This window comes from Adiantum capillus-veneris, chromosome 6 (genome assembly GCF_014529385.1).
Source record: "Adiantum capillus-veneris isolate H3 chromosome 6, ASM1452938v2, whole genome shotgun sequence".
NCBI classification, from domain to species: Eukaryota; Viridiplantae; Streptophyta; class Polypodiopsida; order Polypodiales; family Pteridaceae; genus Adiantum; species Adiantum capillus-veneris.
In genome coordinates this window covers 119900307-119925525 of record NC_140936.1, presented here as the reverse complement: position 1 = coordinate 119925525, position 25219 = coordinate 119900307, and positions in this window count along the sequence as shown.

Here is a 25219-nt window from a genome sequence, read left to right as displayed (position 1 = left end):
ACCTACCAGTGGCCTGCGTAGAGACTCTCTCTATTTTTGTCCTCAATGATTCTTGTATACAGGTCTCTGCTGTGATGTCTGTACCTGCAAATGATTTCATTAAATGCAAGAGTTTAAACTACCAATGGAAAGTGGGCCTGCAATAGTCGTAGTAAATAATTGACACAGTGACTACCTGCACCTGTACCTGCTGTGATGTCTGTACCTGCAAATGATTTCATTAAATGCAAGAGTTTAAACTACCAATGGAAAGTGGGCCTGCAATAGTCGTAGTAAATAATTGACACAGTGACTACCTGCACCTGATTCTTTCATCTCACTTTTCACCTTCAGACCAATCATATGCTTAGCTCTAGGGGGAACAGACATGTTGCAATCTAGTGCAACACAATAGCCATAGTCCCTACATACATGCACGAAGCATAGCATATGGTACACATGGGTGCAAGGCAGGGAGAATACATCCAAGCTTCTGGCATCGAACAAGTCCACATCCTACACAATGGTAGAACCCATTAAGTGCCACCTCGCTAATGCTTTGCTTAAAATCCACAAGAGGAAAAGGCTTCATCAAACTGGCTCCCACGTTATGTGAAGTCCTCTCCATGGTAACACAAAATTTAAAGTGCTCTGATTCCTGTGCTATGTTGGTCTCTACTTCTGCAAGTAGTGCCTGTGAAACAAAGAAGACAACACATCTAATTTAAGTCTCAATAACCCAACAAAAGTAGATTGCTGAAAATAATATGTAGCGTGAATCTTATCCCTTATTTGCAATACCACATATAAGACAAGCACTTACTCTATATGCTATAAACACAAGGTTGATGTGGTATATGATATGCACTGTGCTATATAGCACATAGCACAGTCCAAGTATAATGTGCTATAAGTGCTACATAGAGTATGCACTGTAGATCATAGCAGAGAGACTTTTTAAAATACCAGATATAGCCCAAACATTTTCTCTATATACTATATAGCACAAGCTTGTTGGGTATATGATATGCAGTGGGCTATATGAGACATAGCACATAGCATATAGCACAAATATTGTGCTCTGTAGCACATATCACAATTAGAGATGTGATATGTAGCACATAGCAAAAATAGAGATTGTGCTATATAGCACAATTCACTATTCCACACACTCCAGGGCTATATTGTGAACATATAACACACAAAATATTCTATTTATCACATAGCACATAAAACGATTGTGCTATGTAGCACATATCAATATTTAACACACACTTCAGGGCTATATTGTGAGCATATAACATACAGTGTGCTATATAGCACATATTACACATGTCCATTGTGCTATGTATCACATAACACATAACCACACAGAGCACATAACATAGAATCACACACATTCCAAATAGATGAGGGCACCTAGATTGAACTATAAAGCACATAGAATATAACCACCCACTCCATGAAGATGATGGCTATGTTGTGACCATATAGCACATATTTTGTGCTATATAGCACATAACAGAAATAGAATATGCTCATACAGTACATAACCATACAATCCATAACACTCTAACCACATAACCACATGGAAGTGAACCACATACTTCAAAACAAAGTGAAGCACATGTAGGAGGGTATGCACCTTTGCTTTAGCCACATTGGCTTCTAATTCAGTAACGTTCTCTCTAGTAGTACTCGAGAACTGTCCAATCAAATCAATCAGGCGTTGTCGAGCTACAGGGTCTTGCATGCAATCAATCTCCATTTGCAACTTTATGGCCAAAGTGTTTGAGCTTTGAGCACCCTCAGCCCTATGCAATTCTCTGACTTGATCCTCTACCTGCTTCTTTGCACCCTCAATTCTTGACTTATAGTCTTGCAATCTGCCCTCAGCAATATTCTTCATTTCTGCAAGTGCCCTGCTATCCTTCTCTACCAATTGTACCAGGCATCCTCCTGTAGGCACGCTTGACAATGGTACAGACGTACCTTCTGTTTTCAATGATGATCTAGTAGAGGCAGCAGTGGTTTTGGAACCTCTCCCTCTACCACTCATCTACTCTTCCCACCTCTTGATCTTGTTTTGCAAGTTGTGTCTTTCTTCTGAGACTCTCATTGCCCTCTCTACAAAGATAGCCCAAGAAATTTGATGTTTTCCAGATTCACTGCAGTTTTCCAATGCAAAGGCCTTTGCAAATTGAGTCCCTACATCATACATGAAGGGACCCTCCTGGTAGACATCCCAGTGTCTCCACACAAGCTTTTGTAAGAACTCCGACCGAGCATGGTATGCCTTCACTTTCTTCTGGCTACCCGGAATAGGCTTTAAGTATATAAAGACAGCTTCCCAGTCCTCCTCAAAGATGTCATTGTTTCTTGTCAAGCTACGTGGATCAACTCCCTCCAATGGCAATCCACGCTCCATATGAAATTGCTTGGCAAGACGACAAAACTTCGTATGTAGAGGTGGTTCGATGTTCCTAACTAGACTTCTGCTTGCTTGAATAGGATGCTTTGAGGAAGGTGCCATGATGCAATCTCAAGTGATATACTTGCACATCATCCAATGAACTCATGAGACATGGTGTGCCCTCGCTTATCATCCATGCTTAAAAGAAACAAGAACTTCATGGGCCTGCTCTTATAAGCAGGGCATTCAAGGTGATGTGCTATGGGATTTTCCCCAAGATTGCATGCAGCTTGTGGACTAGCAAATTACCTCGGGAGTCTATGTCCTCTCATGCAGTCAGTAGCAGCATTAGGTTTTGCTCGCCTCTTGTTGCAAATGAGCAAGGTGTGGCACTCATGCAGCTCCAAATGCAGCTTAATGTAGCTAAATGATCCCAGGTGGGGCGCGCGTGCTCAAGCAGTAGAGAGTGTACATGCTCAATGGGAGAGACATACCTCGAAGAGAAGAGGGTAGTTACTGCAATCGTCCTTGAAGCAGCTAAGCTTGCACAGTAGAAGCTCTAAGCACAGTAGACCTTGAGCACGCGCGTGAGAGAGAGAGAGAGGCGGGGGGTCAGAGGGGGGGGGGGGGGGGGGCACGATGTTTGAAACTGCCAACTACTCATGAAACAAAGTGGGTGTGTGAAGGCTGAATTTTTTAGTATAACATTTTTTAGAATATAAATTTAGACGTCTGAAATATGGTGATGGGGGCTTTTCACAAGCCAAGCTCCCATACCCCTCTTCTCTCATCCCCACCCCATGGAAACCTCCTCTTAGGGAGGGAGTGATAAAAGGCATTGGAAAAAAGTAAGAAAAAATAAAGTATGATTATGTAAATATATGAGAAAGGTAAAATAGGCCACCTCATGCCTGCGGGGCAGCCCATCCCCACCTTGCCTCCTTTTTCTTCACTGTTGTCCCGCCGTGTGTCCCTTTTCCTCTCCTCCACTCAAAAGGTCAACCCCCTCTCTCTTCCCCTTGTCCTTTCTCCTTTATCTCTCCCCTCAAGCTACCCCACCTCTCACCAATAATGCATTATAACTCACCAATAATGCACCCTAACTCACATGCAACTTATGCTATCTTCCAAAATAGTATACCCCACCCCCCCTTTCTCTCTCCTATCATATCCCATGACCCAAATATCCCCCTCTCTCTCTAAAGGGCGCCATGTCTCTTGTCTTGTAGCTAAATAACCTCCCCCACACTCACACACACTCAGTTTCACTGAAAAAAGGTGCCCACAAACCCATCCCCACCCGGTGGTTACCTGATTTTTCTTGTGTTCACACACATCTGCACACAGATTCACCTCTAAACACACTCCCCTCTCTCCCCTCTTATAATTACTTTATTCTCCATGTCACCTCTCACTTTTTTTCATCAACCCATATCTCTCTCTTAGTCTCTCTCTCATGAGACGGCTGTTCTGGCACATATACACACAGCCAGACAAGTGGGGCCCATAGTCACATGGCCTATGTAGATAATGATTTCTTCATTTCTAAATTCTAGAATTCCTCCCCCCTTCTCCCCTATATAAAGAGGGCTCACCATCACACTAAATACACACACAACATCACCAAAGAACACACTATGCACTGTGTGTGCCTAGTGCACACACACACACCCACACCATCACCATCACCATCACCGCAATCACCATGCTTGTCTTGAGCATGACCTCTACACCCTTGGCTATGGAAGATGAAGGGCAACTAAATGAAGGATGATGGCCATAACCCTCGTGCGAGTCTTCGCCATCAACTCCCACCTATCCACCATGTGCTCTACCACTCTCTCCCTTCTCATTCCCCTATCCTATGCTCCCCATTTCATCGCCTTATTCTCTAAATAAAGCTTGAGGTTTTGTGAGTATGTTTTCTTCCAATGTTTTGCCCATGTGAGGTGTGCGGAATCGCCACCTAGTATTGTGTTTGGAGTGAGCTTGTGTATGTGTGAAGGGTGTGCGGATTCGCCATCCTTTTGTGGTGCCTAAGTACTACGCCACTATATCCCCTCCCTCACTCTCTCTCTCTCTCTCTCTCTCTCTCTCACTTGATCTCATTCCCTTTCCTCTTTATCATTACTCCCAAGAATCCATCTCTCTTGGATGAAAAATTTTGTTATGGTGTTGTGTTGTTTGCATCCTAGCCGCTCAAGCTAGGTGGTGCCCCTTGTTCGCTTTATCGTGACAGGCTCGAGACGCGCCATTCGGTCCCCGGTGTTTAAGAGGCCGTCGGGGGTTCGGGGTTCGCTTTGCTCCCGTCAATGGCACCAGTGACCACACCCCCAATGTCATGCTATGCTATTTAATTATATCACATATATAGCTTTCCACCTATTCATGCTTTCACCCAGTTAGTAACCCTGAAGATTACAACAGATATGGAGATAACGTGGCGAAAGGGAAAATGGTTTCAGAAGCTCAAGAACCGCCACCAAACATTGATCAACCTGGAGCAATTTTTATGTATGATAAGAAAACAACCAGGGTTTCAACTTATAATTACAACGTGGGAATCTACAAGCATGAGAGTGAGGGAATAGTCGCTTACTTTCGTTGCAAAGAACCATACTTAAACAAATTAAGCAAAGACAAGGTTCTATACTTCTTCTCTTATGAAACTGCTATGGGAAAGGATATAGTTTTTGTTGATAGGTACGGGCGGGAATACCAATGTATTCTCCCAGAGGAGGTAGAAAAGGCAACAGTTCCAGGAGCATCAACATATGCCCCAGACGAAGTGCCACGAGCCACCTACACCCCTAGAAAGTCGCCAAATCTCTTTTCAGAGGAGTATGACGCTACCTCACATTCTACCCGATCGCAGACATTCAACAATCAAAACCAACCAGCAACTCAACCATCATTGCAGGTATGGCTTCGACAGAGTACAACATTGGAACAAGACCGAAACCGAGATGGTTATCAAGCCGCACGAGGGCTAAGGGACTTGCAAGAACCACCACTCTATTCAAGGTATCAAGGAGAGAGTAAGCCAAAGACTCAAGGGTCAACAGAGCCTAGAAGACCACCCATAGAACGAGTTCGAAGAGATGAACCATCTCTAGCAAGAACTGTTAGAAATTATGGCTAAGGAACACCACTGGGAGAGGAACCAACCTACTACAGAAGACCAGAGGAGGTATATCGATTAGGACGTGGAGATCCAATGATGAGGTTTGTAGACCATTGTAGAATTAGACCTTCTCAAGTGCAAAAATGGGTAAACAAGAAATACACAGGAAATAGAGATCCAAGAGATCATGCAGCAGCCTTTGTGCGCGTAATTAGAGTTGAAGAGGTGTTAGACTTCCCTACCCAATTTGCAAGGTTTGGACTAACCCTAGAGGATGACGTTGCTACTTGGTTTGACTCTGTAGAGCGTAGAGACTTTGAGTCTATGGAGGAAGTGTCATTGGTCAACTCATTCAACGTCATTCTCCTCTTCATATGTAAGTCCTTCTGGAGATCTTCATTCCTTAGCCCTTGGATGAATATAAGCATAAGTCTGGACTGAGTTGGCAGTTCTTCCTTGTGGACATTTGTGCGGTCTACAAAGAGGGGGAGTTCAAGGACCTTGACGACGATTCATCTTCACAACAAAGTGGAAGCAAGTCTTCTAAGATAGCACCGAAAGGAGAATTAGTTGTAAACCAAGAGCATCTTGTAGAGGAAGTGCTAAAAAAGATTAACTTATATGCCAAACCCCAAGCTAAATAGCCCAAGTGGTGTGCTATTGAACAAAAATGGACAAACCACGGGACAGAGGAATGTTATTATAGCAAGGGATATGTGAGAGAGAGACCTTATGCTCCTCAAGATCAGGTAGCTTCTCCTCAAGTTCCACCAATGCCTAGGTATCAAGCAGGCAACCTACTAGGACCTGTAGGTGTAGAAAGACCACAACCAGTGTTGGGGCAACAACCACCCCTACCAGGATTACGACCAGTCAGTATAAGATACACACCAACCGTAATCGAATCAGAGGAGAAGGCTTTGGTGCCTATGCATGCATATTATGAGCATCCCAATGGATATGCGGCAAACTCTGTCTATTATCCAACGGAAGAACCCTCTACACCAGAACCATGGAGCATGATAGGAAGTACAGCTTAGATGAACGAACATCGTTGCTCATAGCTAACGGAGGCATGGGCGGATAGAGACATGTATACCAACAAAGAGGAGCTCAAGGAGCACCTCAACAACCCAAGGGACCCTACTACAAGTGTGGTGGAGACCATTGGCTAAGAGACTGTCCTCATGATGAAATCATTAGAGTCAACGCATATTGCACCGAATATGGAGTTACTCATTTGATTCCTGATTGCCCTAAAAACCCAAGCAAAGGAGCAAAAACTACCTTGAACATGCTAGAAACAGTACCTTCCAGTGGAGGGTCAGAAAATGAAACAATCATATCTATTCAAGCGGTGACACGAGCCCAAGCTCAAAGAATGACGAATGAACCCATAATTGAAGAGCCAAAAACAGATGCCCCAAGTTCAGGAACAAAAAATCAGAGAAGCACTTGGAAATCTAGAAAGGCGCGTATGAAAGCCAAGAAAGAACGAGAGCAAACAGCTCTATCCGAGGAGTTAAAACATATAAAGGATAGATTAGAGCGGTTAGAGGATCTAGCTAGCTTAAGCTCACACACCACGGCAACCATAGCACCCAAGGAAATAGCAGAGCCCAAAAGTGCAGGATCAAGAGGATAAGTATTGGAAGACAAGGTAAATGAGCAGTTGGATGCACTTTTAAAAGCTTATGAGGCTAGACTCAAAAAGAACCAAACCCAGGAGCAAAGATGGATGGCTTATCCATATGCTGAAATAGAAAAACAAAGGTTGGAAATGTGTAGAAAGATGATTGAAACAACTCAATCATTGATGGAAGACACGCTTGGTAAACCTGCAAATTGGCATGAAGTACGAGCTCCAACCCCTATCCAACCAACTTCAGAGGAACAAGTAGAAACGAAGGAAAGACTCACGAATTCCTATGAGTCCAGAGGAGAGCCTATCATAGTGCCAAATACAACAGATGAGGCAAGTGACGGGTTCCAGCCTAAAACATTGACAAAAATGGGTAAGGATTGTAACAGTCTAAATGATCTATGGAAGCAAATCCGTGAGGCCAAAGAGGCTAACAGGGTGAGTAACCACATAAATAGTACGATAAAAAACAAGAATGAGATCTTACCTCCTATTGAAGAATTTGAGGCAAGGTCACAAATGAACTTTGATATACATTCACAAGGGGGAGACCAAGGATCAATTAGTTTGGGGCACAACCAACCAGAATCGCTGAAAACTTTACCCTCTTACTTAGGAGAGTATGAAGCCAAGTCTGAAGTGAGAGCAATCCCATATCAAAGACTCGCTTCTAACAAAGTGATGGATTCACAAGGATTGATTGAGTTATCGTCCACCCCGGTGGCATGCACAATCACATTAGCCGAACTCCTAAGGTTACAACCAAACATGTTGACCACAATAGGTAAATGCCTAGAAAAATTTGGAGTGAAAGACCCCACCTCGAAGCTTCAGGAAGGGATCAGAGAATTGGACAGGCCTCAACTAAACACTAGGCCATTACCATTAAACAAGGGTGGAGAGTATTGCGAGGGAGAAGATGGAAACACCATGCTGCCAGTAGAATTCCAAGGAGTAGTTTCCAAAGCTATTCTTGACAGTGGAGCAGGAGTTGCTATCGCCACCAAGGAAATCTGGAAAAAATGGGAAAAACCAGCTTTAAGAGCTACCATAATGAAATTGCAATTGGCAGATGGGTTCATGGAGAAGCCTCTAGGACTCTTAGAAAAAGTGATTGTCACTTCGTGCGGAATCTAGTATGAGCATACATTTGCAATAGTCGATTTCGACAAAAAGAATAATTATGAGATCATCTTGGGAAGACCGTTCATGCGACAATTGAAGATGGTCCAAGATTGGGGTTACGACCACATATACCTCAGACATGGCGAGACAACAACTAAAATACACCTAAAAGACCATAGTTACAAGGATGTGAACCAAACACCTGTGGAAGAGTTTGATTCAGCTACAGTAGTAGGATTGGAACTCCTAGCATGGTTAGGGAAACAAAAAGAGCTATGGATGTACAGAGCTTCACATTGTGGAAGCTTAAGAAGAGAGAGGAATGCGTCTTAGAAAGAGCGATTGTGGGCAAGGAGTATATTCCGAAACCTTTCTCTGAAGATGCCTTGGAACCTCTAGAATGGGAACACATACTAGCAACATTGGATGTCTGTACCATTACAGATAGTCCAACAACAAAATTTTGCGATAAGGATGGCTATTATGTGCTACCCTACTACATGGTAAGCATTATACCAGGAGGAGATGAGACGATTGAACCACCAGAACAAGAAGAGTTTTATAACTCTTCTGAACATCTTTAAGTAAATAATGATGCAGATAATGAGTGTTCAAAAAACTCAAGTGAGCGTGAGGGAAAAACAAAGAATATCAAGTTTTATGATTTTGCTAATCAACACCCTAGACGCCAAGAATGCTATAGGAGAAAACGAGCAGAAAACAAAGCGAGAGAGAACCTGATGCCCATGATAAAAGATAAAACTCACTATCTAATGCTTGTAAAAGCAGAGGATTGTGTAAAAAATCAAATATCAGGAAGATTCTCAAAAGTTCGAAGGGAAAGAACGCAAGAGGAAATAAAACAAGTACAAAAAGCTAAAACAAAAACAAAATCATGAAAATCTCAAAAATAAAAAAAAGAAACAACAAAAGACCAAGAGTGGACCAAACTGGAGCGTAAACAGAAATACCAAGAACTGAAACGATCTTTACGTGAGATATGGACTATTGAAGAAGATAGTGATGGTAAAGGAGAGTTAGAGAAGGGAAACATGAATGTACCATCGCACTATCGGAAATTTACCATCCAGGACAGAAAAATCATAATGACATCACCAGTCAGGGAAAGAACCAACCAGGAATCTTACGATGGGCCAAAAAATGCAAAAAGGATAGACCTCGCCGAACCAGGTGAAAAGCCTCAGCCAGTCTATATAGCAACCGATTTAGAGCTTGAAGAGGCTAACACAACTTCTCAAGAAGTATAAAGATGTGTTTGCATGGTCCTATAAAGACCTCAAAGGAGTTGATCCATCGATGTGCCAACATAGAATTCCTTTGAAATCGGATGCAAAACCTAGCAAACAACATCCTTATACATATAATGACACATTTGCTAAACGAATCAAAGAGGAGATTGACAAGCTGATGGAAGCTAAATTCATCTATGAAATCAAACATACAGATTGGGTGTCACCCATTGTGGTAGTCCTCAAAAAGAACGGAAAACAGCGAGTGTGTGTAAACCTCAAAAATGTAAATACAGCCACCATAAGGGATAATTATCCCTTGCCAATCATAGAACATGTACTTGAGAGGGTGGCCGGGAAACGGGCTTATTCCTTTCTGGACGGGTTTTCAGGATACAACCAACTGGCAATTGCAATGGAGCATCAACACAAAACAGCGTTTGCCACAGAATGGGGAATTTATGCATATCAAGTTATGCCGTTTGGCTTAACTAATGTCCCATCTACCTTCCAAAGGTTAATGATGCACGCATTCAAAGAATACCTGAGAATATTCTTAGAAATATACATGGATGATCTTTGTGTACACACTCTTCTACGAGAGAAACATATTGACCATTTGCAAAAGGTATTTGAAAAATGCAGGACCTATCGAATCTGTCTTAACCCGAAAAAGTGTATTTTTTATGGTTAGGCAAGGCCGCATCTTAGGACACATTGTCTCAAGAAATGGTCTCAGGAAATTGTTAGCATTCTTTCCTTTGGAGGTACGTTTGATAGCATGGAAGACAGATCCAAACAACAAACAATTCGACAAACAAAAAACTTCCCGCTGATTGCAGGACGACTGTATCATCTAGGATCGGACCAAATTCTACGATTATGTATATATCCGGAAGAATTCGAGTGTTACCTTGAAGAAGCACATGTCCAGGATTGTGCATTTCATTGTTCAACAGTGAAAACACACCAGAGACTAAAACAGTTAGGGGTTTATTGGCCAACTATGTATGAGGACACACATTCTTATGTTACCAATTGTACTATATGTAGTGCCAAACGACCAATGGATCACGCGACATTGTTTTAGGTAAACATTGCACCTACATGGAGTCAATATATTATTGATTTCTTAACCACAAGTACGTTTCCTGAAAACATAACAAAAGCACGGAAAAGGGCTATAGAGCTGGAGGCTCGCGACTTTCAGTTAATTGGGAACCAACTCTATAAGCGAGGAAAGGACAATCAACTTAGAATCTGTGCAAGTGAAAGTGAATACCTGCTGATTCTAGAACATGCACATAGCAGAATAAGTGGAGGCCATTTTTCGGGCGATAAAACGGCAAAAATTGTCTTAACCGCAGGAATATGGTGGCCTACATTGTAGATGGATGCTGAAGAGTTTGTAAAACATTGTGACGCATGTCAGCGTACCAAAGTGCTGATAAAGAGAGATGAGATGCCACTATGACCAATGATGGGAGCAAGGGCATTTGAAAACTGGGGTATTGATTTTGTCGGACCTATTTCACCCCCTGCATATCGCACACATACCCAATATATTGATAGCCGTTTTTCGGCTCCTTGTAATTGCCACAGAGAGTTACCTCACCCTACCAAAATCACCCAAACACTGTGGCTATCCCTACCATTTCATTGTACATAGGCGTGCGTGAGTCACGGGACTTTTCCCATATCTTCTTAAAAAACCCTCAATTAGCTAGTCATTGGGCTAGTTGAGCCAAAAAAATAAAAATAAAATAAAAAATATAAGTATATTATGGCCCATGCGTATGTAAATATTTCTTTGTATATAGGGCCTAAATAAAAGATTTTTTCATAATTATTTTGGTATTTATTTAAATATTTCTACCTAGGTGTGTGTTATTTATGCTCTGTACATTGCCTCACCATTACCACAATTTTTCTTACCATTTTTCATACTCTTTATTCCATATAGAAATATTTTCATGTAAGCTTCTCTTATATTTGGTGTAACTCCACCCCAACAAAAATCCAAAAAAACTAGTTTTATTTATGTGTATATTTTTTTCACTATTGTGATTTTTTCCTTCCTACATATATTCTCTATTACTCTCATAAATTAGACCACCAAAAATATTCATCTTTTTATGGTAGACTTATAATGAGAGAGATTTATTTTGACCCCTTTATATTTTTCCACCTATATTATTTATATTTGACATGTACATATTTTTTAGACCCCTCAATATTTGATTTTCTTAGTTGTACTATTCACTTATATCATGCTCTATACAATATCTTCAATTATAGACCTACCAAATAAGGTCAAGGGTAGGTGGCATGCATACATGCACTATGGAGGGCTCACTCTTGGAGGTATTCAAAAGAATCATCCAAAGAAGGACCCCACAAGGACCTTTGCAGTGGAAAAAAACGGTCGGTTTTGCTGAATTTTTAAAGTTCACTTGCTCTCCGAATTTGAAAAGGTGATACAAACAAAAGTTGTAGCTCGTGGGCTGAACTTTTGCCTCAAAGTTTTTCATATTTTTTTGAGCTACGAGCTGTGAGCTATGAGTTTTTTAGTGGACCTCAGTTTTCCCGTGCTATGCAGCCACACTCTCTCTTCCACTTTATCATTTTCCTCTTTCACACACACTTCTCCACTTATCATCCCCACCTCTCTCACCACTCCTCTCTACACCCTACTCACCTTCTCCTCAACCTTGACGAATAAGAGAAACCATGGTGAACTCATACCTCCCACACACAATTCCATTCCAAAATTGACCACCTAGTCTCATTTTTCCGCCTCCAATTTACCCATATCTATAAAAAAAACCACAAAATTCAGCCTCTTCTCTTAAAAGACAGCATCATGGTGGTTGATTACTCAACTTCAATTACCTTGTCTCTCAAGGAAGGTCAAGAGTGGAGAAAAAATGTACCGTCAAAGCTAGTGGACCGTCAACAAGCGTCAAAATTGGCCCTACTCAAGACACTTGGAGCATCAACCTTGTAAGAAATCCACTTTTTCTTACCTCTTAAGAGTTTTTCTTCCTTATTTGTATCCTACATGGATACTCCCATTGTAAATATCCAATTCCATTTGTAAATTAATACTAACTCTACTAACACTAACCCACTATGAAAAGTCCTATCACCTTCATTTCTCTCCTCTCTCTTTCCCCACCAACTTCTTGATAATTCCAAGCAAAAGAAATTAGATAAATGGCTGAAAACCTAACCCAACCATGGTTAGAGGAGTAACCCTAGCCTTCAAAATTGCTATAAAAGGAGGGTGTAGCTAGCACAAAAAGGGGGGAGCCATAAGCAAGAGCACTATGCTATAGCTTGAGAAGCCAAGCTCAACCTCTCTAGAAGGAGCTTTTGAGTGGAAGCTCATTGTCTTATGCATGTGCATGTGTTGTAATAGGGGATTAGCAAGGGAACTCTATGCCATTGTAAGAGAGAGAGTGATCATTCAATTGAGAGTAGGAAATCTATCACTTCTCCTACTAGTGTAAGCCCAACATTTGCTGAATCAAGGAGGGTGGATTTGGACTAAGCTTGCATACTTTGTCTCCCTTCCAACGTGAAGTAATGGACAACAATGATGCGTAAGTGTCTTGGTGTTTTTTGTTAAGTTCTTGATAGCTTGTCTCTGGTGTTGTCATCAATCTAGCCATAAATCCCACATACTGTAAGAGAGCGACAGGGTGGAGAGGACTCCCCTGGCCTTAAGACAGTGATTGGGGTCGCTTTTCTTGTGATGTGTTGTGGTGAAATTTACGCAAGCTATGTTGAACAAATACTAATCTCACTTTGATTTGTCATGACAGATTTGTAAGAAGGTATTAATGCAACAAGCACCCCCTCCCCCTTTCTCTCTCTTTCTTTAATATATAATTGTGTTTGCTTGATCATTGCCGATACATTTCAAAGCAGCCCGAGCACTATCTCTCTCTCCCTCTCTCTCTCTCCCTCTCTCGTGTTTTAGTGTGTGAGAGTGTTCCATTGGTGTTAGGGTTAGTACCTTGTGTAGTTAGGATTTGGTTGTGGGTTTGTTGTTTTGGTTTGTGTTGTGTTGTGCCCCAGCCCCATTGAGCAGCACGGGAGCCTTGAAGGGTGTCTAGAGGTTGCTCTTCTTGTTGCCCGCCCGAGACCGCCTCAAATTGTGCCCCCACTGAGGAACAGGCTTGTGTATGTTTTGTGAAGGCTCAACCTTTAGCATAATCAAGTAGCTTGCATGAATCACCAGAATTTGTATGATCCCTTCAGTCCCATTGCAAGGCAAAAGGTACACATAATTGTTAGTACTAAGTTGCAATTTCAGCGAGTAATTCGTAGAATTTTAGGTCCTCTTAGGTTAGCCGAGATAAACACTTCGGTAAATCCTTTTATTTTGCCTCTCATTAGGTACGATATTAGCGTGGACGTCTATATTTTTGTGTTATTTTAAGCATTAGGACATGCATAGGCCATGGATAATGGCCCAGGAATAGAGGTTTTTCCCTTTCATTTTACTCCACACATTAGAATAAACGTTGCAATTAGTAGAAAGACCCATTTTCAACAATGAATGGTGTTCATGTTTGGTGCCCAAAGAGCAGGAGAAATTCTTGCATCACCAAACCCTGTCATTCTACCTCTCATCAACTACCACACTTCTTTTGATGTACATGTGTTCATTTTATTTTAAAATGAAGTGCAGCCCGGCAAAATAGTGTGTACGTTTGTTTTTTCTTTGTCCAAGTTGTTACAAGAAACAAAAAAACAATCATTTGTTCTAACTGGGAATGTGTGTGCAGTGAAAGTTCAATCCTTAGAGATCTAGCTCTATTACCAATTGAGTTGCAGGAGCAAGTAGTAAGGCGTCTCCCTCATAACAAGAGGGTGGTGAAGTTAAGACGGAAGGTCCTACGCGTGGATTCCATTTTCCTCTTGTTGTTGGGCACTAAGGAAGACCGCGCATTCATCCAACTAGTGTGTGCCCTAAGATTGGTAAATAGAGTGAAATTTGGCGTTTAGCGAGTGCATTTCACCATTGAGGAAGACTCTTCAGGAAACTTGCGGCCAGAGTTCATGCTTCATAGACTCACATTTGGTGAATTTTTCCCTCATTTGCGTCTTATTAATAGTCTTCCTTTCGCTTTCAACAAAGGAGATAGGGAGCTATTCAGAGCTTGTCTTAATAAAGAGAGCATAGAGAAGATTGCAAATTTGTATAAATTCTCATCCTTCTCTACTTTCTATGACACTTTGTTCATAGAGACATTGTAAATCTCTTTATGCTTTTGAATGATTTAACCATAATCCTAAGGAGTTTTTGTCCAGGAATTTTGTAGCACAAGTGGAGTCTTTAAATCTTGCAAACTTGATTGGACTTGATGAGGATGTTCTTTATGAAATTGTGAGAAGGTTGCCTCACTCCGACTGTGTGGAACTCGAAGGAAAGGAGCTCCTAGTCAATTGCTACTTTCTCACGGCCTTCGACGAGCATGAAGATCTAGTTTTTATACAAACCGCTTGTGCGTTGGGAATTGTAGAGCAAGTGCAATTTATCACTTGGGACGTGGTTGCTCTTTTGGATCCAGAAAATGAAATTCTAGAGATTTCTGTTTATCGCCTTAGCTTTGAAGAATTTCAACCCTTCTTAGAGCTCATCAATAGTCTACCTTTTTGTTTTGATCAAACAAATCGAGACCTTATTGAAGCTTGGATAGCTGAAGAAGAAAACCTAGAGTGGTATTTTCTCACTTCTTCATTTGCAGGCGAGTGGTTCTAAATCTCTATTGTATCCCTTATTGTAACTCGTGTTGTAATCTTTCATAATAATGGAGAGCCAACGCCAAATGTCTGGATATCCTCTTTTCTTTGGAGAGCCTGGAGAGGATGCAGAATTATTTTTAGCAAATTTCAAGATGTCTTGCCGTATCAAGAGGATAGTAACCGATCAAGAACGTGTAGAAATGTTTGAGGTGGTCCTTAGGAAAGATGCTAGTACTTGGTTTGACTCTTTGCCTGAGGAAGTTAAGGGAATTACACAGAAGTTTTGAATCGTTTTAAGAGATACTTCTTTGATCCCCAAAACACTCAAAAACTATGGCAAGACATTGTTTCTCATAAGCAAAAAGACTTAGATGACTACTACTTGTACAAGCAAGAGTTTCTACGTCTTTGGGCTCTATGGATACGAAATGTTGCTAACCCTGGTGATGGTGCAGAATTTTTAAAGAAGGAGAGGTTCATAGCCGGACTCTTTCCTGACCTTAAGGTAAAAGTTGAGGCGGGTGCACCTGCTACTTTTGATGCAGCGGAAACTAGGGCTGCTGAGAAGTATAGGAAACTCAAGTGCTTAAGGGGAGAGGTTCCAATAGAAGGTCTTAGACCCAAAGGTAAGTCACAAGCATCAACATCGAGGGAGCTTCCTGAGGTAACGGCGGAAGTAATTGAGAAGTTAAACGAATCTTTAAGCAGCCTGTCAATTCACCTTGCACAAGCTGTAGGTCCAAAGGGACAAGCAAAGAAGTCTGAAGAGCGAGATCCACGACCTAGGAGAGTCTTGCAATGTTGGAATTGCGGAGAGTCTGGACATGGGATGTATAATTGTCCTTGGCCCCGTGGAGAGCCAGGGAGACCTAACTTGAATTACCCAGTGATGAATGCAGGAGAAGGAGCTGGTCAACAACCAAGGCTTCTACAAAGGCCAAATGGACCAAGACCACCTCCACAAGGGGTAGAAGGAGTTCCACCTTTGCCAGATCCAAATGTGCATGTGGTAGAGGTGACAAATTCAAATGAGGTTGACATGGAAGCCAATGGCATTAAGCGTGGCCGAGGGAAAGGTAAAGAGAAAGAAGGAGTCACATCACAGAGTGACCATGGACAAGGCAAAAAGGCAAAGGAGACCAAGGAAACCAAGAGGACTCGACGTCGTATCAACCTCCAAGACTTCCCTCTTGGACATGGTATGGCTCCGTACAACTTGTTGGAAGACATGAGAGGTAAGGGTCCTGATATTTCATGGCCTCAATTTCTTGCATTATGTCCACAAGTAAGGAGGGATTTAACGAGGGCAGTTAGCACTAGGAGAAAGGTAAAAGAGAGTGTGCCTGTTGTAAAAATTGCACAAGCTGAAATGAATGAGGACATTACACCGGTGCTAGACTGTTACATCAAAGGAAGATTGGTTAGGAAAGGTCTAGTGGATGGGGGTGCACAAATTTGCATCATGACAGAGGGACTCATGCAAAAACTAGGCATGCACATCCATGAGACACCTGAAATTAAGGTCAAGATGGCAAACAATAGCAAGTCTAGGTGTGTAGGCATTTGTAAAAATGTTTTTGTGGAGGCCTTTGGCATTAAGAAGGCAGTGGATTTCTATGTCATGTCTACCAAAGGAAATGGTTATCCATTTATCCTAGGAAGACCATGGCTAATGAAAATGCGAGCTTTGCAGGATTGGGAGAGTGGAAAATTAATTTGCAGGAATGACAATCATAAGAAGGTTGTCTTTGACATGAAGTAGCAACGCCAAGAGGAGCTCCATGAAGAATCATCTCAAAGTGAGACGGAAGAAGGTTGGACCGATAGCACTTCAGAAGAAGAAAGTAGCGGCAGCATTACTGAAGAGGAGTCTTCCATCGAAGTCATGGGGATAAGGTTTAAGCCAAGCAACCAAGAGACCTCTTGTCAAGGCTTGGAGGAGGTAGGTCCTCAAGAGAACGAAGGTGTTCAAGATGAAGGGATGCTGGAAGGTATTCCATCAACAACACTTACAAAGGATGAAAGAGAGGAGTTCAAATGTGTGCTAAGGAAATTTCCTAGGATTTTTGCTAAAGACTACACCGATGTGCGTGGAGTAGATGCTGTTCAACACAAAATTGAGTTGAAGCCAAAGGCCACACCTAAGGCTCAGAAGCTACGAAGGCTAGGAGTCATCAAGGAGCAGGATTTACTCAAGGAGGTAAGAAAGCTTCTAGCAGCAGGTTTCATTTATCCAGTGGAGAATTCAGAGTGGGTCTCTCCCGTTGTTGTCACTCCTAAGAAAAACGGAAAGTGGAGGGTGTGTGTGGATTACCGTCCACTCAATGAGGCAACAAAAAGAGATCACTTTCCCCTCCCATTTCAGGATGAGATACTAAATGAGGTAGCTGGTCATGAGAAGTACACTGTGTGTGATGGCTACTCAGGCTACTTTCAAATAGGTATCGCATTGGAAGATCAATTGAAAACAACCTTTATCACTCCTTGGGGTTGTTATGCTTTTAGAGTCATGCCATTTGGACTGACAAATGCTCCTGCAACATTCCAACGTTTCATGAACATGGTGTTTCAAGCATTCTTTGGAAAGTCAATTAGGGTGTTCATTGATGATTTCTGCATTTATAGCTCAAAATCATTGCATCTACAAAGGGTAGAAGAAGGTTTAAAGAAGCTCTACGACATGGGAGGTCAACTCAACCCCGACAAGTGCCACATAGGTGAGGATGAAGTGATCTTGCTCCGTCACAAGGTTTCCTATAAAGGCATTGAGGTGGATCCTTCAAAGGCAAAGGCTCTTATTGAGCTCCCATCACCAAAGAGTCTTAAGGAGGTCATCTCTTTCATTCAGAAGGTGAAGTATATGTCACGCTTCATTCACTTAGCCTCGGAGTTGCTTCATCCTTTGCAAAAGTTGACACAACAAGTAGAATTTGCATGGTCTGATGAGCTTGAAGAGTATTTTTGTAACATTAAGGTCATTTTGTCAGAGCTACCAACACTCATGCCTCCTTGTTGGGAGTACACATTCTTTGTTAGCTCTAGTGTTGGAAGGGAAACAATTGGTGCCGTGTTGCTACAACAAGATCCCCACAGTACAAGGATGCGACCCATCTACTTTGCTAGTAGGGTCATGAATGCTTTGGAGAGAGACTACACAGAAGCAGAACTCATGATGCTTTCTCTCATGTTTGCGGTGAGAAAGTTTAGATCCTACTTGCTCCCAAAACCTTTTGTAATCCTCACCGCAGAGAATTTGTTCCCTTGGGTGTCATCTCAAATGAATGTTAGTACTAGGATCTCAAAGTGGATTATGGAGTTGCAAGAGTTTCAATACTCTTTCAAGGTAGAAGATAGTGTGCGTGCACAATTGGCAGGGATTCTCACTTATAGGGTACATGAGAAGGAAATTAAGGTGCCTCAAGTAAAGACCCTACCATTGCCACCACCAAAAAGTATTCCCAATGCTTTTACCTTGTTCTTTGATGGAGCTTTTCGTCGAGCCACAGGAAAAGCAGGGGGAGGGCTAGTGTTGCTCAACCCAAGTGGAGAGGTGGTCATGAAAGAGAAGGTCAATCTACCAGGTTCAACTAGCAACAATGAAGCAGAATACGACACACTAATTCATGGTTTGAAGATGTGCATTGGCCAAGGGATACAACGCCTCATGGTAAAAGGAGATGCACTTCTCATTGTTAAACAGATTTTAGGTATTTGGGCATGTAAGAATGAAAGCTTACGGACAAAAGTTCATGCCGTTCGTAGATTGTTTAATCAATTTGAAGAAGTGCAACTATATCTATTCCTAGGAAACAAAATGAAGATGCCGATTTACTTGCACAGCAAGTAGTTACATGTGTCGAGAAAGAAGTGCAGGTCATCATGGTGGCAGCAACTGTCAAGCAACCGAGATACCAGGGATTGGAGTCATTGACTCCCATTATTAGCTACATTTTGGAGGGCCAGTTTCCACAAGACTTCACGAAGGCTCAAAAGAGGAGACTCATGAAGAAGGCAAGCGCATATCTCTTCCTAGAAGGCTCCCTCTATCAAAGAGGGAAGGATCAAGTGTGCAGAAAAGTACCAACTATCGAGGAAATTCCCACCATTTTAAAAGGTTTGCATGAAGAGTTATGTGGTGGTCATTTTGCCCAAGAATCAACTGTGAAGAAGATTTTGCTTGCGGGGTATGTTTGGCCAAGCTTGCATGTGGATGTTCAACATTGGTGTAAAAGCTGTCACAATTGTCAGATAAATGGAAATAGAAGATTGGTGCATGGCCCGAGGCAAGTAGTGCTTGCAAATGGACCCTTTGAAAAGTGGGGCATTGATGCTATGGGTCCTCTGCCTAGGACAAAAAATGGTAAACTCTACATTCTAGTGGCTGTAGACTATATGACTAGGTGGGTGGAAGCTCAAAGTGTGGCAAGAGTGAATGAGAGGACAGTTAGCAAGTTTGTGTACAATCACATTTGTTGTAGATTTGACACACCTTTGGAGATTGTTTTTGATAATGGTCCAGGGTTTAGGAAGGGCTTGCTCACAGAAGTCTGTGAAGTACTTCACATTCTACATCTTCACAGTACACCCTACTATCCCCAATCAAATGGTTTGGTAGAAAAAGCTAATGGTGTCATTGCAGGCATCATTAGAAAGATGGTGAAAAACAAGACAAAGTTGTGGGACGACTTCTTGGATGGTGCCTTGTGGGCGTATCGAACCACATATAGGGAAGCCACGGAGTTCACACCATTTCACTAAGTCTATGGTCAAGAGGCTTTACAGCCAATTGAACTAAACATTCCAACAATGAGACTTCATGGCAAAGGAGCACAACATGATCAAGAGGTATGGATGGATCGACTTCTTACGTTAGTGGAGCTTGAGTGGAAAAGAGAAGCAGCATACGAGTGCTACAAGAGGAAAGCTACGCAGGCGAAGGAGAAGCTTGACAAGAAACAAAAGGACAAAGGCATCAATGAAGGAGATCTGGTGCTAAGGTATGACAATCGACTCGATAATCGTTTTGATGCCAAGTTTGAAACTAGATGGCAAGGGCCATACATAGTCAAGAAGGCTTTCAATTCAAGTTACTATCAGCTTATGGACTTGAATGGTAAAGAGCACTGCAGGAAAGTAAACGGGTATCGCTTGAAGCCCTATTTGAGTCGCCTTCTACCAAAGGATCTACCAAAGATCTGCCAAAAGGCCACTGTCTCATGTAAGTATTGTTACATGAAGCATGAGTGTAACTCTAGCCAAAATTTTGAGGGGCCAAACAATAAAGATCTCGTCAAGGACTCTGAAGCACTCTCTTTGGAAAAGATGCTCTATGATGGTACATGAATATACCATCATCCAGGGGGAGGGCTAATGATAGCCGTTTTTCGGCTCCTTGTAATTGCCACAGAGAGTTACCTCACCCTACCAAAATCACCCAAACACTGTGGCTATCCCTACCATTTCATTGTACATAGGCGTGCGTGAGTCACGGGACTTTTTCCATATCTTCTTAAAAAACCCTCAATTAGCTAGTCATTGGGCTAGTTGAGCCAAAAAAAATAAAAATAAAATAAAAAATATAAGTTTATTATGGCCCATGCATATGTAAATATTTCTTTGTATATAGGGCCTAAATAAAAGATTTTTTCATAATTATTTTGGTATTTATTTAAATATTTCTACATAGGTGTGTGTTATTTATGCTCTGTACATTGCCTCACCATTACCACAATTTTTCTTACCATTTTTCATACTCTTTATTCCATATAGAAATATTTTCATGTAAGCTTCTCTTATATTTGGTGTAACTCCACCCCAACAAAAATCCAAAAAAACTAGTTTTATTTATGTGTATATTTTTTTCACTATTGTGATTTTTTCCTTCCTACATATATTCTCTATTACTCTCATAAATTAGACCACCAAAAATATTCATCTTTTTATGGTAGACTTATAATGAGAGAGATTTATTTTGACCCCTTTATATTTTTCCACCTATATTATTTATATTTGACATGTACATATTTTTTAGACCCCTCAATATTTGATTTTCTTAGTTGTACTATTCACTTATATCATGCTCTATACAATATCTTCAATTATAGACCTACCAAATAAGGTCAAGGGTAGGTGGCATGCATACATGCACTATGGAGGGCTCACTCTTGGAGGTATTCAAAAGAATCATCCAAAGAAGGACCCCACAAGGACCTTTGCAGTGGAAAAAAAAGGTCGGTTTTGCTGAATTTTTAAAGTTCACTTGCTCTCCGAAGTTGAAAAGGTGATACAAACAAAAGTTGTAGCTCGTCGGCTGAACTTTTGCCTCAAATTTTTTCATATTTTTTTGAGCTACGAGCTGTGCGCTATGATTTTTTTAGTGGACCTCAGTTTTTCCGTGCTATGCAGCCACACTCTCTCTTCCACTTTATCATTTTCCTCTTTCACACACACTTCTCCACTTATCATCCCCACCTCTCTCACCACTCCTCTCTGCACCCTACTCACCTTCTCCTCAACCTTGAAGAATAAGAGAAACCATGGTGAACTCATACCTCCCACACACAATTCCATTCCAAAATTGACCACCTACTCTCATTTTTCCTCCTCCAATTTACCCATATCTATCAAAAAAACCACAAAATTCAGCCTCTTCTCTTAAAAGACAGCATCATGGTGGTTGATTACTCAACTTCAATTACCTTGTCTCTCAAGGAAGGTCAAGAGTGGAGAAAAAATGTACCGTCAAAGCTAGTGGACCGTCAACAAGCGTCAAAATTGGCCCTACTCAAGACACTTGGAGCATCAACCTTGTAAGAAATCCACTTTTTCTTACCTCTTAAGAGTTTTTCTTCCTTATTTTTATTCTACATGGATACTCCCATTGTAAATATCCAATTCCATTTGTAAATTAATACTAACTCTACTAACACTAACCCACTATGAAAAGTCCTATCACCTCCATTTCTCTCCTCTCTCTTTCCCCACCAACTTCTTGATAATTCCAAGCAAAAGAAATTAGATAAATGGCTGAAAATCTAACCCAACCATGGTTAGAGGAGTAACCCTAGCCTTCAAAATTGCTATAAAAGGAGGGTGTAGCTAGCACAAAAAGGGGGGATCCATAAGCAAAAGCACTATGCTATAGCTTGAGAAGCCAAGCTCAACCTCTCTAGAAGGAGCTTTTGAGTGGAAGCTCATTGTCTTATGCATGTGCATGTGTTGTAATAGGGGATTAGCAAGGGAACTCTATGCCATTGTAAGAGAGAGAGTGATCATTTAATTGAGAGTAGGAAATCTATCACTTCTCCTACTAGTGTAAGCCCAACATTTGCTGAATCAAGGAGGGTGGATTTGGACTAAGCTTGGATACTTTGTCTCCCTTCCAACGTGAAGTAATGGACAACAATGATGCGTAAGTGTCTTGGTGTTTTTTGTTAAGTTCTTGATAGCTTGTCTCTGGTGTTGTCATCAATCTAGCCATAAATCCCACATACTGTAAGAGGGCGACAGGGTGGAGAGGACTCCCCTGGCCTTAAGACAGTGATTGGGGTGGCTTTTCTTGTGATGTGTTGTGGTGAAATTTACGCAAGCTATGTTGAACAAATACTAATCTCACTTTGATTTGTCATGACAGATTTGTAAGAAGGTATTAATGCAACAAGCACCCCCTCCCGCTTTCTCTCTCTTTCTTAAATATATAGTTGTGTTTGCTTGATCATTGCCGATACATTTCAAAGTAGCCCGAGCACTATCTCTCTCTCCCTCTCTCTCTCTCTCCCTCTCTCGTGTTTTAGTGTGTGAGAGTGTTCCATTGGTGTTAGGGTTAGTGTAAATTCCTTGCTTGTTTGTGGGTTGCTCTAACGATTCTCCTCTTTTTCGTCCTAGTTCGCTCTTAAACTAGGTGGTGCCCCTTGTGTAGTTAGGATTTGGCTGTGGGTTTGTTGTTTTGGTTTGTGTTGTGTTGTGCCCCAGCCCCATTGAGCAGCACGGGAGCCCTGAAGGGTGTCTAGAGGTTGCTGTTCTTGTTGCCCGCCCCAGACCGCCTCAAATTGGTGCCCCCACTGAGGAACAGGCTTGTGTATGTTTTGTGAAGGCTCAACCTTTAGCATAATCAAGTAGCTTGCATGAATCACGAGAATTTGTATGATCCCTTCAGTCCCATTGCAAGGCAAAAGGTACACATAATTGTTAGTACTAAGTTGCAATTTCAGCGAGTAATTCGTAGAATTTTAGGTCCTCTTAGGTTAGCCGAGATAAACACATCGGTAAATCCTTTTATTTTGCCTCTCATTAGGTACGATATTAGCGTGGACGTCTATATTTTTGTGTTATTTTAAGCATTAGGACACGCATAGGCCATGGATAATGGCCCAGGAATAGAGGTTTTTCCCTTTCATTTTACTCCACACATTAGAATAAACGTTGCAATTAGTAGAAAGATCCATTTTCAACAACGAATGGTGTTCATGTTTGGTGCCCAAAGAGCAGGAGAAATTCTTGCATCACCAAACCCTGTCATTCTACCTCTCATCAACTACCACACTTCTTTTGATGTACATGTGTTCATTTTATTTTAAAATGAAGTGCAGCCCGGCAAAATAGTGTGTACGTTTGTTTTTTCTTTGTCCAAGTTGTTACAAGAAACAAAAAAACAATCATTTGTTCTAACTGGGAATGTGTGTGCAGTGAAAGTTCAATCCTTAGAGATCTAGCTCTATTACCAATTGAGTTGCAGGAGCAAGTAGTAAGGCGTCTCCCTCATAACAAGAGGGTGGTGAAGTTAAGACGGAAGGTCCTACGCGTGGATTCCATTTTCCTCTTGTTGTTGGGCACTAAGGAAGACCGCGCATTCATCCAACTAGTGTGTGCCCTAAGATTGGTAAATAGAGTGAAATTTGGCGTTTAGCGAGTGCATTTCACCATTGAGGAAGACTCTTCAGGAAACTTGCGGCCAGAGTTCATGCTTCATAGACTCACATTTGATGAATTTTTCCCTCATTTGCGTCTTATTAATAGTCTTCCTTTCGCTTTCAACAAAGGAGATAGGGAGCTACTCAGAGCTTGTCTTAATAAAGAGAGCATAGAGAAGATTGCAAATTTGTATAAATTCTCATCCTTCTCTACTTTCTATGACACTTTGTTCATAGAGACATTGTAAATCTCTTTATGCTTTTGAATGATTTAACCATAATCCTAAGGAGTTTTTGTCCAGGAATTTTGTAGCACAAGTGGAGTCTTTAAATCTTGCAAACTTGATTGGACTTGATGAGGATGTTCTTTATGAAATTGTGAGAAGGTTGCCTCACTCCGACTGTGTGGAACTCGAAGGAAAGGAGCTCCTAGTCAATTGCTACTTTCTCACGGCCTTCGACGAGCATGAAGATCTAGTTTTTATACAAACCGCTTGTGCGTTGGGAATTGTAGAGCAAGTGCAATTTATCACTTGGGACGTGGTTGCTCTTTTGGATCCAGAAAATGAAATTCTAGAGATTTCTGTTTATCGCCTTAGCTTTGAAGAATTTCAACCCTTCTTAGAGCTCATCAATAGTCTACCTTTTTGTTTTGATCAAACAAATCGAGACCTTATTGAAGCTTGGATAGCTGAAGAAGAAAACCTAGAGTGGTATTTTCTCACTTCTTTATTTGCAGGCGAGTGGTTCTAAATCTCTATTGTATCCCTTATTGTAACTCGTGTTGTAATCTTTCATAATAATGGAGAGCCAACGCCAAATGTCTGGATATCCTCTTTTCTTTGGAGAGCCTGGAGAGGATGCAGAATTATTTTTAGCAAATTTCAAGATGTCTTGCCGTATCAAGAGGATAGTAACCGATCAAGAACGTGTAGAAATGTTTGAGGTGGTCCTTAGGAAAGATGCTAGTACTTGGTTTGACTCTTTGCCTGAGGAAGTTAAGGGGAATTACACAGAAGT